Genomic DNA, 16294 nt, shown 5'->3' with positions numbered 1-16294 from the left:
CTCGTGGTTTTCACTGACTCGATGGACGTGAGTCTGAGTGAACTTCGGGAGTTGGTGATGGACAGGGAGGCCTGGCGTGCTGCGATTCATGGGGTCGCAAAGAGTCGGACACGACTGAGCGACTGAACTGAACTGATCGTTCCTTCTCCCACCGGGGACGGCGGTCCGGACCACAGTCCAGGAAGCGGGGCCCAATCAACGCACACCGGCCTAAAAGTCTCCTAGACCCGAAACCGCGCGAACCCGCCCAGTCCCTTGAAAGGCTTCAAATGCCCGCGGGCCGCCCCGCCCCCGCGCTGCCCCTCTCCGCACCCAGGCCCTGCTCTGCCGGAGCGCCACGACCCGGCCCCCGGGGGACGCAGACTGACCCCAGCCCGCCCTACTCTCCTGGCCGCGGACCGAGGGGCAACGGTCCCGCGCGCCTTCCCGCACCCCGGGAGGGCCCGGCCCGACCGGCGGCGGTCGCTCACCTGCGGGCCCGGCCGGGACCCGGGCGCGGAGGCAGAGGGGAAGAACGTGCGTGGAAGAGCCCAGTGGGCAACGGCGTGCTCCACGGGACTCATCCTCTTGCTCCCGAATGGTGTTTTCAAATCGCCTCTTCCTCACACGGTCTGTCTCCTTCCGCCGCCCGGAAGTCAGGGCCCCTCCTCCGCTGCGCCGAGCTCACGCGACCACGGCCCGCAGCCGCGCTCAGCCGGGAAGCGGGAGCGGGAGCGGGAGCGGGAGCGGGAGCGGGAGCGGGAGCGGGAGCGGGAGCGGGAGCGGGAGGCCCCGCCCCCAGGAGGAGGGGGCCCGCGCCGAAACCTCCCCGCGCTCCCGGAATCCGAGATCGCAGAGCGCAGGATCCAAGGACAAAGCTTGGCCCTCCCTGAAGTTCCCTGGCGTGCATTTACTGATGGGTGTCGCCCTGGTCACAGCTAATTGAAGGCTGGCGTCTTCTCTCCCTGCTAGAGCACTGTTCTTCAGACCTGGAGCCACATTCAAATAAGAGTATAAGTTGAACTGAATTGAAAAAGAGGAAAGTTTGGGACTGCAAGAACCCTAGTATTCCTGGGAACTTGAACCTGGATGGAGCAATTAAGAATTAGTTGACAAGAGGGCAAAATACTGACCTAGCACCTGGAGTCCGAAAGTCTTAGTTGAGGATTTTCTCTAATATTTAGTTTCTCAGCCCTAGGTAGGGTTCCTGCTGCTGAAATCAAGTGGGCCCAGAGAATTTAAGAAAGTTGAATGCCTAGAAAGGAAGTGGGAAAGCAAAGACAATGCGTCTTTGAAAGATAGCCTTGCCAAAGATTGCAGGAGGCGTGGGGCCCCAGATATGAATTTTAGAACTTGATTTAAATTTGTTTCTCCAGTTTACCAGGTTATAAGACTTAGTAAAGCGAATAAGGAGTGAGCCTCAGTTTGCTGGATAGGGATTAAGAGCAGTGATGTCTGGGAGCTCAGTGGAAGAATCTGGTCCATGCCTCTCTCCAAGTTTAAGCTTTACATGTTTCTTCACTTGTAAATGACATTCTCTCTGTCTTCACAATATCTTCCTTTCTTGTGTGTCTGTGCCCAAATTTCCTATTTATAAGGACACACGTCATTTAGGGCGTCCCTAATGACCTCATTTTAACTTGATTACTTCTGTGAAGACTGTTATTTCCAAATAAAGTTACCTGAGGTAGTAGGGGTTAGGACTTCAACATGTCTTTTCAAAGGGACACAATTCAACCTTTAACACTCAGCAAAATCTGTGTCCAGAAATGGCTTATATTTCTGAACATCTTTGCTTTCTTTGACTATGCTCAGAAGCATCTCAAAATTCTAACCTATTACCGCAACATCTACCTAAACTTTGCATCTTCTTTGTTCTGTATACTGGGCTTCCAGTTAATATTTGCGTTGGAAATAGTGTACCATTGCTTAAAAAAAAATTGAAGCTCTATTACTCTAATAAACTTGATTTTATAAAGTCGTGTTAATTGTTCAGTTGTGTCCAACTAATTGTGATCCCATGGACTGTAGCCTGGCAGGCTCCTCTGTCCACAGATTTGTCCAGGCAAGAATACTGGAATGGGTAAGCGGTTCCATTCTCCAGGGGATCTTCCCAACCCAGGGATTGTACCCAGGTCTCTTGCATTGCAGGCAGATTCTTTATGATCTGAGCCACCAGGGAAGCTTTTATAATGTCAAAACAAATAATAAAAGCGTAAGCATGTTAACCTGCCTCTTACATTTCAGGTTTACTGCTAACACAAAACCAGAGACTCTCTGAAGAAATGTGAAAAGGATGAGTTCAAATGTGCTACAGTGATCAGGGACTGGAAAAGTGCATTCTCTAGGAATTGATCGATACAGTATATGCAAATGACTCGATACACTGCCTGGCACACAGCAAGGCTTCAATAAATGGCAACAGATTTTCCTGTTGATGATGTGTCATTGGACAGTGTTTGTGCAAAATGAAAACTTTTAGTCAAGTTTCTTGGATAAAGGAACCAGTTCTGACTTTAAATTAAAAGGACTTTATTCAGAGGATATTGACTAACACAGAAAGGTGAGAAAGGCTGCTGATCCAAGCTTGGATAAAAGGAAGGAGGGAAAATACTGGAGCCAGGAGTACAACCACTGTTACACTACAAAATCTGTCCAAGACACAAGAATTGAAAATGAAGATGTAAAATCATCTACATTTCTAGATGTAATTGTATGCCTAAAAAATATCAACTGAAAGGCTACTAAAAACAATAAGAGAATTTTAAAAGGGTGCTGCTGCTGCCGCTGCTAAGTCACTTCAGTCGTGTCCGACTCTCTGCGATCCCATAGACGGCAGCCCACCAGGCTCCCCCGTCCCTGGGATTCTCCAGGCAAGAACACTGGAGTGGGTTGCCATTTCCTTCTCCGTGAGTCAGTATAAAATTAACACTCAGAAATCAATAGACTTCACATACACTAACAATAACCAGTTAGATAACAGGATAGAAAAGGAGGCACCTTTTGCAATAGCAATCAAAACCTATAAAATTCCTAGAACTAACAAAAAATTTGATTAGAATATTTAACTTCCTAAATATACCTGTTGTCCCTAAATTAATTGGTAAATTGAATGAGATCCCAATAAATATGTCACCAGGGTTTTTTTCTAGACCTACACAAACTGATTAAAATTTTTATATGAAAAATTAAACAAGTAAGGATAGCCAACAATTTTTTTTAAAGGAAAGCAATGAGGAGGACCAACTTTATTGGATATGGAAATATAAAACCTCAGTGATTCAAACATAGTTTTGGCATATGAATAGACAAACCAGTGGGCCAAAATACAAAATCTAGAAATAGAACCAAATAAACATGAGAGTTTATAAATTAAAAAAAAATTTATCTTTGGAGCCAGCCACTTAATAAAACATAACGTTGGGCTCATATTTCATGTATTACATTCAAAGATGTAAATTTAAAGCTCAAATCCATAAAAGTCCCAGCAAACAAAATGAGTGTATCATTTACAACTTTGGATTTCTTCTAGAACTTAAATACCAGGGGAAAGCTTTTAAAATTTGATTACAGGCTTCTCCCAAAACCTTTAGAAATCTTCTTTATGACCGAAAAAACAAAAAAGAGAGAGAGAGAGAGGGAGAGAGAGATAGAGAGAGAAAGAAATCAGAAGACAAATTCTGAAAAAAAATTGCAACTCATATCACAGGTAAATGATTAATTTTCTTAATATATAAAGAATTCCTAGAAATGGCGGGGGGGGAATCAAGTACCTGACAGAAAATTATTTATTTTCAGCCAGTTTACAGGAAAAGAAATAAATATCATCATTACATAAAAGATATCCAGCCTAATTCACAAAAAGAGAAATATAAATTAAAAATAAGATTTTCTTCCCCCCACTTTTAAGCTTATCAAAATCCAAACTTCTTTTAAAATTAATTTTTAAAGAACAATTTTGGGCTGTGCTGGGTCTTCGTTGCTGTGTGGGCTTTTCTTTAGTTGTGGTGAGCAGAGGTTACTCTCTAGTTGCAGTGTGTGGGCTTCTCATTGCAGTGGCTTCTCTTGCTGGTTTAAAACTCAATATTCAGGAAACTAAAATCATGGTATCCACTCCCATCACTTCATTGCAAATAGATAGGAAACAGTGGAAACAGTGGCAGACTTTATTTTGGAGGGCTTCAAAATCATTGCAGATGGTGACTGCGGCCATGAAATTAAAAGATTCTTACTCCTTGGAAGAAAAGCTATGACCAACCTAGACAGCATATTAAAAAGCAGAGGCATTACTTTGCCAACAAAGATCTGTCTAGTCAAAGCTATGCTTTTTCCAGTAGTCATGTATGAATGTGTGAATTGGACCATAAAGAAAGCTGAGCACCAAAGAATTGATGCTTTTGAACTGTGGTGTTGGAAAAGACTCTTGAGAGTCCCTTGGACTGCAAGGAGATCAAACCAGTCAATCTTAAAGGAAATCAGTCCTGAATATTCATTGGAAGGACTGATGCTAAAGCTGAAGCTCCACCTGATTCGAAGAACTGATTCATTTGAAAAGACCCTGATGCTGGGAAAGATTGAAGGCAGGAGGAGAAGGGGATGACAGAGGATGAGATGGTTGGGTGACATCACCAACTTGATGGACATGAGTTTGAGCAAGCTCTGGGAGTTGGTGATGGAGAGGGAAGCCTGGCGCGCTGCAGTCCATGGGGTCACAGAGTCAGGACATGACTAAGCAACTGAACTTTAGAACTTAGTCTCTTGTTGCAGAACATAGGCTCTAGGGCACATGGCCTTCAGTAGCTATAGTACGTGGGCTCAGTAGTTGCTGTTCCCAGGCTCTGAGCACAGGCTCAATAGTTGTGGTGCACAGAATTTGTTGCTTCATGGCATGTGGGATCTTCCCAGGTCTGGGATTGAACACATGTCTTCTGCACTGGCAGCCAGATTCTTTATCATTGAGCCACCAGGGAAGTCCCAAAATCCAGATTTTGACACCACATCTATTGTTGACACTGTAGAGAAGCAGCACTCTCATATATTGTTGGTGGAAACATAAATTGGCATAAACTCTACAGAAGATCTATTTGTGAAAATTAAGTTTGATGGAAGTAACAGTAAAACACAAGATGATGATTTACTTTTTCACATTAAAGTATAATTGCTAATTCCTGGCATTAAAGTCAAGATGTAGGCAGTCCAGTCTTCAGGTGGCTCTGTACCAGCAATCCCTCAAACACTCAGGCCACTTGTCTGTTGTTTCATCAGACTCAAGGTCACCTCATGGTTCAAGATGGCTGTTTTAGCTCCAGCCATCACACTCATATTTCAGTCAGCAAGTTAAGGTAAAGGAACAAGAAGGACATGGTCCTTCCATTTAAGGACACTTCTTGGAAGTTGCATATAGTGTTTCTGATATACATCCCTTTGGCTAGAATTCAGACTGCTGCTAACTGTATAGGAGCTGAGAAATGTGAAGGATATTCTGTAAGTAGTAAAATCTTCCACCTCAAACATGGTTTTATGATATAATTTTTGTTTCAGTTTTATATAAACCTGTATATGTATATTCATTGACAAAGCAAAATACATTCTTATAGTGGTTCTCAACTTTTTGAAACCTCAAAAACTGAGGCAACAATAGTGCAGAAAGAAAAACCACTTGTTATTTTTTCTGATCTCTAGGTGGAAAGGACTTCTCAAAGCATAAAAGCAAAGGAAAAAAGTGACCAAAAAAAAAAAAACCATTGATAAATTGGACATAAAAATGGTTAAGGTCTATATATCAAAAATATTTTAAACAAAATCAGTAGAAAAAGATGGGTTAGATAATGATCGCTGTTAGGACAACTGATGAGCTCTTTAAGGGGTGGAGGGAAGTGGATTGGCCTCTGGAAAATTCCTAACAACAAAAGCATGCCATAACATGCAAAAAATCCAAAAGAAAAGATTTAAAAATTCAACAGCATCATTCAGGGTCCAGTCAGGAAACAAAAATCATGTTAGTTACTTTAAGAGAGAGAATTTAATATAAAGAACTGTTAACCAAGTACTAAAGAAATTAAAAGGCAGAAAGAGAATCTGAGATATCCTAGGAGAATAACTACAGGAAAGAGTTACCACACCAAGGGATGGGGAAAAGAGAGGGAGATAGTGGGGATTATTGAAATTTACAAGAGTGGACATGGAGCCCAATGAACTGGAGGTCAGACCCACAGAGAGGGCCATGGTGCCAACTACCTGGTATCTCTGTGGTGGTGTGATAGGGCTGTTTTTCAAGTATTGGGAAAACTGCAAATTGGGATGCTATTCTGAAGCTAGTTGCCACTGGGTGAAGACCAAATACTGCAGTGATGTTGACAGGAATGCAGGACAAATAGGAATAAGAAAGTCTCTTCCTTCTGTATTTTTCTAGTCTCACTCTTCTCTTGTCACTGAGAGCCCAGCAGGGAGATACCTGACAAAGCAGAAATGGGGTTTCCAGAGTCCTATATCTAGAGGTCATAAAAAAAGCAAGAAAGTTCCAGAAAAACATCTATTTTTGCTTTATTGACTATGCCAAAGCCTTTGACTGTGTGGATCACAATAAACTGGAAAATTCTGAAAGAGATGGGAATACCAGACTACCTGACCTGCCTCTTGAGAAATCTATATGCAGGTCAGGAAGCAGCAGTTAGAACTGGACATGGAACAACAGACTGGTTCCAAATAGGAAAAGGAGTACGTCAAGGCTGTATATTGTCACCCTGCTTACTTAACTTATATGCAGAGTACATCATGAGAAATGCTGGGCTGGATAAAGCACAAGCTGGAATCAAGATTTCTGGGAGAAATATCAGTAACCCCAGATATGCAGATGACACCCTGCTTATGGCAAAAAGTGAAGAGGAACAAAAGAGCCTCTTGATCAAAGTGAAAGAGGATAGTGAAAAAGTTGGCTTAAAGCTCAACATTCAGAAAATTAAGATCATGGCATCTGGTCCCATCACTTCATGGCAAATAGATGGGAAACAGTGGAAACGGTGGCAGACTTTATTTTGGGGGGCTTCAAAATCACTGCAGATGGTGATTGCAGCCATGAAATTAAAAGACGCTTACTCCTTGGAAGAAAAGTTATGACCAACCTAGACAGCATATTAAAAAACAGAGACATTACTTTGCCAACAAAGGTCTGTCTAGTCAAGGCTATCGTTTTTCTAGTAGTCATGTATGGATGTGAGAGTTGGACTGTAAAGAAAGCTGCTGCTACTGCTAAGTCACTTCAGTCGTGTCTGACTCTGTGAGACCCCATAGACAGAAGCCCACCAGGCTCCCCCATCCCTGGGATTCTCCAGGCAAGAACAATGGAGTGGGTTGCCATTTCCTTCTCTAATGGATGAAAGTAAAAAGTGAAAGTGAAGTCGGTCAGTCATGTCCAACTCTTAGTGACCCCATGGACTGCAGCCTACCAGGCTCCTCCATCCATGGGATTTTCCAGGCAAGAATACTGGAGTGGGTTGCCATTGCCTTCTCCAATAAAGAAAGCTGAGCGCCAAAGAATTGATGCTTTTGAACTGTGGTATTGGAGAAGACTCTTGAGAGTCCCTAAGACTGCAAGGAGATCCAACCAGTCCATCCTAAAGGAAATCAGTCCTGAATATTTATTGGAAGGACTGATGTTGAAGCTGAAACTTCAACACTTTGGCCACCTGATGCAAGGAACTGACTCATTTGAAAAGACCCTGATGCTGGGAAAGATTGAAGGCAGGAGAAGGGGACGATAGAGGATAAGATGGTTGGATGGCATCACTGACTCAATGGACATGAGTTTGAGTAAATTCTGGGAGTTGATGATGGACAGGGAGGCCTGGTATGCTGCAGTCCATGGGGTGGCAAAGAGTCGGACACAACTGAGCAACTGAACTTAACTGAACTGCGCATCTGGAGGTACAAAGCAGAGAAGAGAGGGATGGGTTTGAAGCCAAGGGAAGGTAGCTTAGTAATCAAGCACTTCAACCCCATGACAACTGTAAATCATTAGACAAAATAACAAAAGTATAAGAAAAAATTTTATACAAGTATAATTTAGGGATTGGGGACATTTTCATTAAGAAGATAGGAGACAGAAGTCACTGAAGAAAACTATAAATCTATTTCACAACATTAGAAAATATTAAATGTAGTATGGCAAATGATGCCATAAATACAAACCAAAGGCAAAAAGTAGCTTAGGAGAAAGATTTTCTATATATATATGAAAGGTAAATTATTAATATCTGCAAGATACAAGGAGCTCTGACAAATTATCAAGAAAAATGACAAAAAGAATTCAATTGAAAACAAGGCAAAAACTATTAACAATTCACTCACCAAAAATCCAAATGTTCGATAAACTTTGCAAGCCTGCTCAATCTTATTGTCAGGGAAAGGTAAAATTAATATAACAGTGGAATATAACACCTCATTTATCAAATTTACAAAATTATAAGATAAAGTAATGCCAACTGCTGGTAGGAATGAAGGGAGACGTGCATTCTCATGCCCTGCTTTGTTTTTCATACTTTGTTGGAAATATATAATACTGCAACCATTTGGGGAAGGAGTCTAGAAATATCTTTTTAAAAGGTTTTAAATTCATACTCTTTCAACCTAGTAATTATATCCCCTGAGAATTTATCCCATAGATACAAAAGCACCAGTCTGAAGTATATACTTACGAGATATTTATTACAACAAAATTTGAGTAACCAACCACTAGGAAAAAATGAACATGCAATCAAAAGGGGAATAATTGAATGAACTGTGATAACTGATCTTTTTGGTACTATTGAAAAGGTTCCGTTCCATCGAGGGATTTCTCTGGTAGTCCAGTGGCTAAGACTCTGAGCTCCCAATGCAGGGGCCCTGGGTTCCATGCCTGGTCAGGAACTAGATCCCATATGCCTCAACTAAAGATACCTTGTATGGCAACTAAGACCAGCACAGGCAAATAAGTAAATAAATATTTTTTAAAAGATTCAGTTCCATCTATACTAGTTAATTTGAAGAGTTTTTTTCCTAATGTATTTTCAAGTAAGAAAATAAATATAATCTAATCACATTGTTATGAAATAAGCCAAAAATATAAACATCAATATATGTCTATATTTGTCTATGACCATGTAAACATGGAGAAAAATATGAAAAAAGTCAGAACGTTATTAATTACCTGGGAGAACCAGAGGGAAAGAGTGATATGGAAATAGCATAAAGAGATGATTGAAAGGATGGCTATCAAAAAGTTAAATAAAGTAATATTTAACACCATAATGTCAAGCACTGTTCTGTTTTTTATTTTAACATAGTACATTGTCAAAACCAGGAAATTGGTATAATACTATCAACTCAGGTACAGCTTTATTTGGACCTCAGAAGTTTTTACTACAAGAAGTGATTTTTTTTTTTTTTCAGTTTTGTTAAAGTATTGGGCTTCCCTGATAGCTCAGCTGGTAAAGAATCCGCCTGCAATGCAGGAGACCCTGGTTCAATTCCTGGGTCGGGAAGATCCACAGGAGAAGGGATAGGCTACCTACTCCAGTATTCTGGCCTGGAGAATTTCATGGACTGTATAGTCCATGGGGTTGCAAAGAGTCAGACATGACTGAGTGACTTTTACTTTCACTTTCTCTTAAGGTATAATTGATACACAAAAAACTACAGATATTTAATGTATGCAATACAATGTGTTTGGATATATGCATGTGCCCAGGGTACAAACATAACAATCAAGGTTATAAACATATTCATCACTTTCAAAAGTTTCCTTTTTTCCCTTTACTTTTTTTTCAAGTTAAGAAAATATTATGATGAGGACATTTAACATGAGATCTACCCTCTCAGCAACTTTTTAAATACACAACAGCAAATTGCTAACTATAGGCGTTATGTTGTACAGTAGATCTGTAAGACTCATCTTGCACAACTGTAACTTTATACTCACTGATATCACTGCCCATTTCCCACTCTCCCCATCCCCTGACAACCATCATTCAGTTTTCTGCTTTTCTAAGTTTGACTGTTTTGAAGACCTCATGTATGTAGAATCATGCATTATTTGTCCAAGCGTTGATTTTTAAATGCTTACTTAACCATATCCCCAAACTTGAGACATTAGCATGCCCTGTAATAACACATCTGTAAGTCCCATTACAAAGTTCTGGAGAAGATTCACCTTAATCAAAATTTTGTCTCTTAAAATGCCTGGAGAAGGAAATGTCAACCCACTCCACTATTCTTGCCTGGAAAATCCCATGGACAGAGAGGAACCTGGTGGGCTGCAGTGCATGGGCTTACGAAGAGTTGGACACGACTTAGTGACTAAACCACCGCAACTAAGACTTGATGCAGCCAAATAAGTAAATTAATAATAATAATAATAAAGCTAGAAAGCAAACAGACCGCTTAAGTAAGAAAGTACATTCTTTAACAAAACTTTTTGAAAAAGTCATGGAATCATCATAGAGGTTAAAGTGTTACCTTACAGGTCCTACACACCTTCATAGTCTCTGTAAATATTTTTCCACATCTGGATGTCACTTTTGACCCTCTCACTACTTCTGCTAAACAGGAAAAGTTTGCAGTTTCCACAGCCAGAGAGTGAATAAAGAGCTCTGTGAGAGAGTCTTACAGGGAGAATCCCATGGCCTGAGGAGCCTGGCGGGCTACGGTCCATGAGCTTGCACAGAGTTAGACACAACTGAGCAACTAACACACACCCACAGAGCTAGAGAGTGAATAAAGGGCTCTGCAGGTATCCTTGATTCCATGTTGAAAGTCAGAAGGCACAAGCACCAGGGTAACGTTCTTATTCCCAAGGATGATCGATGGTAGCTCAAAAGTTTTAACAAGTGATACAGCTCAACACCAAACAATCCACACAGAGGCCCAGCTTCAAAATACCAAGACAGCCAGCCTAGAGCCTCCCAAGTGAACATCAACCCTGAGGAAACTAAGATACAAGGATGTGCGTGTAACTATAAACTCTAAATCTGGATATCAAAGCCCCTAAATTTACAGGGAAAGAAATGAGACAGTCTTCCTTTTTATTTAACTCAACTAAAGAAAGTGTTAAAATTAACAAATGGCTGTTACAGAGCCTGGGGTATTATTTCCAAAATATTATCCCTTAAAACAGCATTTTGCAATTAACATACTATAGTCAGAAGTTTACTTTTTTAAAACTTTATTTCCATAACTTTAGAATGATTTTACACACACACACACACACAGCTATTCTATATTTGCCATTAGTTTCTGAAAACAATAGGTGAGTAAGCATGAGTGTCACCAGCAATATTTCAACATTTCTCCATGGTTTTGAAACTGTACAGGTTAATTTTTTATTTTTTTCTAATGTAAGCAATTGTTTTTTTCTTACTTCTCTGCATTCTATAAAATAAAATAACAAGCCTTGATTGTTCCTACTGTGCTTATAGTAAATGTGTGTGAGAATGGTTAGGATAGAGAGGAAAACCAGCCCTCTCATCTGTGGAGACAATAAGTTGGTGCTTTTCACTATGCAGTAAGAAAGTACAAAACTTTTAGCTCTAAGTCTTCCACTGCTAAGACTCCATTCTAAAAGAAAAACCAGATACATAAATAAAGGTTTATGTATAAGGTATATACAAGAATGTTGGTCCCACCAGTGTTTACAGAGTGGAAAACCAGAAACAGTCTAAATGAGCAGCAGTTAGGGAATGGTTATAGAAAGTATGGTAAATCCTTAGGAAGGAATACACTGAAGCCTTTTTTTTTTTTTTGAAGTATTTTTGGGACTTCCCAGGTGTTCCAGTGGCTAAAACTCCACCTTCCGAATGCAGGAGAGCACATTCAACCCCATGTACTGCAATTAAGATCTGGCACAGCCAAATAAATAAAAATTAAAAATACTTTTAAGAATATTTAGGGATGTGGGGAAATCTTCAGTGGAAGGATCGGATCAAAAAGTTCATCAGAGAACTTTTTTTGGTAGAAATATTCCAGCTAATAAATGAAGAAGGAATGAAAGGATTAAAACATCACCATTTTCAAAAGCCCTTAGTAAACAAATGGCAATGATCATAAACAGCTTCTTAAATCACAGAGGGTGAAACAAACATTACATACCTTATTAAAGAACGCAATGCTATCTTCTAAAAAGACTTACCAAAAAATTCAAAGTTGAATACGATCAAGCCTAGATCTATGGAATTTATGTAAATTAAAGGCAGAAACGACACCATGGCAATGTAATCAGCACCTCCTGGATGTAGGAAACAAGACAAACCACCTGGTTTCTTCTGGGGAAAAGCTGATTTGAAGGAATAAAAAGAGACTGAGTAACTCTCTTGGTAATTGTCACATTGCACTTGAAATTATGTGGGTTATTTTCAAATATCTTTTCATATTGGTTTCTAACATAATTCCACAGTGATAAGAGAACAGACTCTGTGTGATTCCAATAGCTTTAAGACCATGAAATTTTTGCACCTTGTTTTCTGTCCCTGGATAAGTTCCAGTGTCTCCTAGTTTACAGTCTATGGGAACTTGAACAGAATTTGTATCTTAACTGTTGTGTAAAAATGGAGAAGGCAACGGCACCCCACTCCAGTACTCTTGCCTGGAAAATCCCATGGATGGAGGAGCCTGGTGGGCTGCAGTCCATGGGGTCACTAAGAGTCGGACACGACTGAGCGACTTCACTTTCATTTTTCACTTTCATGCATTGGAGAAGGAAATGGCAACCCGCTCCGATGTTCTTGCCTGGAGAATCCCAGGGACGGTGGAGCCTGATGAGCTGCCATCTATGGGGTTGCACAGAGTCGGACACAACTGAAGCGACTTAGCAGCAGCAGCAGCAGCAGCAGTTGTGTAAAAATTGTATAAATCTTAATTATATTGAATTGGTTCATAGTGTTTTTCAGGTCTAGTATATCCTTCTATTTCTCTATGTACTCATTCTATTAATTTTTGAAGGTTTGATACTAAAACTCAAACTAAAAATCTTAATTTATCTTCTTTAAAAATAATTGTAATATACAGTGTAGCTATATGTAATCTTATTCTATATTTTCCAAGTTTCCTGTAAATGTGTTATCATACTTTCATAATTTAAAAAATTAAAATAAAAAACTACTATGTATAAAATAAATAAGCCCCAAGAATATATTGTACAGCACAGAGAATATAGTCATTATTTCATAATAACTTTAAATGGAGTATAATCTATAAAAATATTGATTCACTATATTGTATAACTGAAACAAATATAATATTCTAAATCAACTATGTGTTCGTGCATGCTCAGTCTCTTCAGTTGTGTCTGACTCTTTGCTACCCTATGGACTATAGAACACCAGGTTGTTCTGTCCATGGGATTCTCCAGGCAAGAATACTGGAGTAGGTTGCCCTGCCCTCCTCCAGGGGATCTTCCCAACCCAAGGATTGAACCCAAGTCTCCTGTGTCTCCTACATTGCAGGCGAATTCTTTACCGCTGAGCCACCAGGGAAGTAAATCAACTATACTTCAATATAAATATCCTCCTCAAAAAAGAGATTGAGTAGGAAGCTAATGGAGAAGGCAATAGCAACCCACTCCAGTACTCTTGCCTGGAAAATCCCGTGGACGGAGGGGCCTGGTGGGCTGCAGTCCATGGGGTTGCAAAGAGTCGGACACGGCTGAGCAACTTCACTTTCACTTTCATGCATTGCAGAAGGAAATGACAACCAACTCCAGTGTTCTTGCCTGGAGAATCCCAGGGATGGGGGAGCCTGGTGGGCTGCCGTCTATGGGATCGCACAGAGTCGGACACGACTGAAGCGACTTAGCAGCAGCAACAGCAGCAGCAGGAAGCTAAAGATCAGAGATCTTAAGTGATACATCAACCAAGAACCCTGATTTAAACAAAGAAACTAAATTATATATTATGGCAATCAAGGAAATATGAACACTAGATCTTTGATAATATTAAGGAATCATGGATAATGATAAAGGAACTTTAATTATTTTTTTAAAAGACTTACTGCCTTTTAAGAAAACATGCTGAAACATTTATGGATGAAATGATGATATAAGATGGTTTGCTTTGCTTTGGTTTAGGATTTGCTTCAACCATCTCTATGAGGGGTTGGGGGGTGAGGTGGGTCGAGCAGAAATAGAAAAAGTTTGTTCATGAGCTGAAAGCTGTTGAAGCTGGAGGATAAGAGAATATGGAGATTTATGTTCTATTTTTTGTGTGTGAACATTTCTATAGTATAATCTTTAAAAAAAAACAAAAAACAGAAAAAAACTAGTAGACCCATTGGTTTTCTTAAAAAAGCAAGTAGGTCATAAGAGAGAAAGAAGATTTCCAATAATGAATAAACAACCTGCAAATAGCTATATATAATGGTTATCCTACTGGAAATTTTAATATAAATAAACTCACTTATTTGGGAGAGTTTCTTTCAGGTTATATGTTGTATTTGGAAAATATAACAGTCATACCCAGGGGCAAGTGACAAGACTCTGTGCACCTGGGTCTTCGCTGCCAATGCCTGTGACACTTAACTACTTTGCCATCGCCACGCTACCATCCTCAGAATATAAGGCCAATCTCGCCTAAGTCACTGTCACTGACCCCAGAGGGTCCTCGTCCAGAGCCTTCAAGAAGGTCTTCCTCCAGAAATTAGACACGGTCCTTGTATAGTTCTGGCCTCTAGCATCTTTCTCCCAAGTAACAAAAGAACAAGAAGAGAAAGGCAGAGAAGTTCTGGATTTTTTAAGAATCATCTGGGTGGATCAAGTTGTTTATTTCTTTCTTCAGCGCACATTTACGAAGTCCCTCACCTGTGACAAGCTTCAGTGTTAGGTCTTGGTGACACAGTCCCAAGTGACTCAGAGACTGTCTCCTGGGGGAAACAGAGAAGTAAGGAGACAGGTAGTAGTAAACAGCTTCTTAATCTGAATAAGATCCATTTAATTTGAAAGACGAAGTAGGTTTACAGCAATCCCTTTTCTCATCATTGCCAGATTACGTCATTGCTTTAAAAGAAAATGAGCTCTTCCTCCTCAAGTGTTTGGCAAATAATAGCAGATTTGTGTAAAAAAAAAAAAAGTATACATAGTCAATTAGGGATGGGTTACAAATTCCTATTTGGGGAGTCTCCAAATTGGGAAGCTGGGAGTAGGGTGGAAAGGAGATTTTCCCCTTTGAATACTTTATGCCTTAAAAATTTTGAGCTACGAGAATGTACTGCTTTATGTAATTAATTAGTTAACTTGTTAAAAATAAAGATTAAATAAATAAATAAAAATAAAGATTAAAATGGAGACCATAATGCCTAAAAAGGCTAAGGAGATTAACATCACAGGGCCATTTGCTCCTAATGTAAAAACTAATACAAATCACTCTATTAAGAATCAAAAGGGTTATTATAATTAAATGACACATAATATCAGATTTTCTTTTGCAAAATAGGCCCTTATGGGCAAAGTTGGTGAATTCTGAATAAAATCGCTAAGTTAGATAACAGTATTGTATCAATATTAACTTCCTGACTTTAATAATAGTACTGTGGTTATACAAAAGTCTTTTTTAAGAAACACACATCAAAACATTAGGAATAAAGAGCTGTCATATCCACAACTTTCTCTGAAAGAGTGGGGATGAGGTATATAGAGAAAGACAGAGAGACAATAATAGTAACAAAGTAGACTCAATAAAATGTTAATATTTACTGACAAAGAGGAGGAGCACCTGGAACTCTCATACGCTAATGGTAGAAGTAAAAAAATTATGACTGTTTTTGAAACCAGGCAACGCTTTAGTAACGTTAAACATAGACTTATCATATGAGCAGCAATTACACTGCTAGGTATTCACCCAAGAGCAATTAAAACATAGAGATCCACAACGTGTGTATAAAAATGTTCATATCAACTTTGTTCATAATAGCCCAAAGTGCAAACAGTCTCCATGTTCATCAATAGGAGAGTGAATCATGTTCATCAATGGGAGATGAATAAACAAATGTTTATCAATAGGAGAGTGAATAAACAAATGTATTCCCACACAAATGTTTCACAAACATTACTTTCACAAACAGATGTATCCACCTGCAAAGCGGGAGACCTGGGTTCCATCCGATCCCTGGGTTGGGAAGATCCCCTGGAGAAGGGAAAGGCTGCCCACTCCAGTATTCTGGCCTGGAGAATTCCATGGACTCTATAGACCATAAGGTGACAAAGGGTCAGACACGGAGTCACTTTCACTTCACTTCATTCACACACTAGACACTGGGAGATGATTCCCCATGGCTCCCTTGTGTTTCCACACGTCTT

At 39.9% G+C, this 16294-nt stretch overlaps 1 protein-coding gene across 5 annotated transcripts in view; it reads right to left on the bottom strand.

The window, feature by feature from the left end:
• LOC109563088 (testis-expressed protein 10-like) overlaps nt 1-840 on the bottom strand; it is a 48400-nt gene extending 47560 nt beyond the window's left edge. For 2 of the 5 annotated variants that reach the window (XR_011568122.1, XM_070794845.1), the window contains exon 1: nt 471-830. The gene's annotated coding sequence lies outside the window, so the exon portion shown is untranslated. Of the gene's footprint in view, nt 1-470 lie in introns of all 5 variants that reach the window. The other 3 variants (XM_070794846.1, XM_070794847.1, XM_070794843.1) reach the window with 3 other exon arrangements.
• Between the last annotated feature and the right edge of the window lie 15454 nt (nt 841-16294).

This window comes from Bos indicus, chromosome 8 (assembly GCF_029378745.1).
Source record: "Bos indicus isolate NIAB-ARS_2022 breed Sahiwal x Tharparkar chromosome 8, NIAB-ARS_B.indTharparkar_mat_pri_1.0, whole genome shotgun sequence".
Classification (NCBI taxonomy): Eukaryota; Metazoa; Chordata; class Mammalia; order Artiodactyla; family Bovidae; genus Bos; species Bos indicus.
The sequence above is the reverse complement of the archived record's forward strand: the minus strand, read 5'-3'. Positions and strand labels throughout refer to the sequence as shown.